Source organism: Condylura cristata, unplaced genomic scaffold, assembly GCF_000260355.1.
Source record: "Condylura cristata isolate star-nosed mole 26May11 unplaced genomic scaffold, ConCri1.0 scaffold00003, whole genome shotgun sequence".
NCBI classification, from domain to species: domain Eukaryota; kingdom Metazoa; phylum Chordata; class Mammalia; order Eulipotyphla; family Talpidae; genus Condylura; species Condylura cristata.
The window spans coordinates 1,148,371-1,150,488 of NW_004567104.1; positions in this window are offsets into that span (position 1 = coordinate 1,148,371).

Sequence of the window (2,118 nt, forward strand, 5' to 3'; positions counted from 1 at the left end):
CGGGAGGAGGGCCGGTCCGCGGAGGCGTCACCAAAGTCCTCTGGCCACACCCCAGGGAGCCACGCTGTCGCGTCACCAGGGTTCAAACCTGAAGGACAACTCCTGGCTGGGCGGGGGCTTGCTGGGTGGGCGGGGCGGGACGCGGGCGCCACTGGCCCGGTCTGAAAAAGGCGAGAGGCTCCCCTTTACCCGCTTGAGTCATCAGCGCGGGGGAAGGTTGCGGCGCAGCCACTAGAGCCATTCACCAGGGAGGAGGAAGACGCGGAGCTTTGGGTGTTAGTGGGACAGGGGCTCGGGTTGGGTCGGCGGCGGGCACCGGGCCCGGCACTTGGGGGAAGGGTGGTGTTTGCCGCTCGGTCCTCTGGCCTGCTGGGGAGACGGTAAACTCCATCGCTTTACTGGCGGACCTGGCCGAGCCTTCCTTGAATGGGTTAGCGCAGCAGGCCGGCAGGGGAGTTCCTGGACAGTTATCAAAAAAAGAGTTCGAGATTACCTAGGCATGCCAGGAATGTGTTTTGGGGCCTGAAGGACCCAGGAAAGCACTGAGTTACCTGCAGTAAAATATCCTGTCTTTATGCGTTGATATCCCCAAAGTCAAAGGGGAAGTGTTTCGAAGTGAAGTGTAGGCATTTGGGTGATGCCAGTCCAGAGGAAGCCATAGAGCCAGGGACCCCCACCCGGAGTGAAGCATGCTTTAATTTAATGTATAGTGTGTGTTCTGAGTTAAATTGCTTTCTACTGATGCTGGAATTGAGGGATGGGGTTACCTGGATGGAGTTTAGATGATTCTGTACAGAAGAAGACGTGGTAAGGAACAACAGGGAGGACCTGGTGAAGGACTGTCCCCTCCACTTAACTTTTGTGATTCTGAACAAGTTCTGAACCGCTTCTCTGCCTCTCCTATAAAAGTGGAATAAAAACAATACTATCTTATCGTTGTGATAGTGTGGAGTAAATGGGTATGACATATTCCCAAGACCCATCATAAGCACGACCTAAGCTTTAGCTGTTATTTCTGTTATTTAAAAGAAAATTAGTGAAGTTTAATAATAAAATTAATGAATTAAATATGTCCAAGAGGTACGCTGTTAAGAGCCCAGAAGAAATAAACTTTATTCCTATAAGGACATCTAGGAAAACTACATGCATGAAACTGGGGAGATCTTCAAAAAAATCGAATAGATGTGATGTCATTGAATTATTTGTATTTCTAGTATTTATTGTGTGCCAGCCACTGTTTGGGCTCTGGGAATGGCTCTTTCAGTTTTCATTCTAGTAAGAAGCAATGTCAATAAGCAAACACTCATGGAGGATTTCCTATAACTAGGTGGGTGGGGGAGGGGTGAAGACATTGTCACAGAGCAGTGAGCACACACATTGAGACTTGGAAGGGGGTTGGGCGCGTAGTGGAAGTGCAGAAGTGTGGACTGGTGCAATGAGGAGCTTCACTGACTGGTTACACTCTTACCTTGAAGACAAGGGATAACCACTGTAGGTTTCTAAAAGTACTATAACATGACTGTATCTGAGTTTTTGGAAGGGTACTCTGGGGGGAATACAAAGCCATAATAACAAATATGAATTGAGCACCCACTGTTAGCTGACCATGGATGGGTTTAAGTATTCTGCAACATTCTGAGGCCATGAAGATTGTTAGCATCTCCACTTATAGGTGAGGAAACGGAGACACATTTAGATTTATTTTCTCAAGATCACTCAGTTGATAATGTTGGAAAAACCCCAGAGCCCTCCCTTCTTAACAACTAGTCTATATCCTTTTCAGTTATGCCTAACTCCTACTTATAGTCTGTAAGGAGTTAAGATTAGCACACAACAGTCAGAAAACAGTTGCATACCCTATAATAAAGCACTGAATGTGCTGGGTGCATTTTACATAATTTCTTTCCTCAGCTGGTGTTGAGAGGAAAAAAATAAAATATTTCTTTATTCCATTTTTTTGTAGCATAAAGAACATAATAGTGACAACAAAAAAGTTACCCACATGTTAACTTTTTCTTTCTTTTTTTTTATTTTATAGCAGTTTATTTTTACATCATTTTGTACATTTTTTCCCGCATCTCAATTGTAATCCCTGCGGGATTCCCATCACCAAGTCAC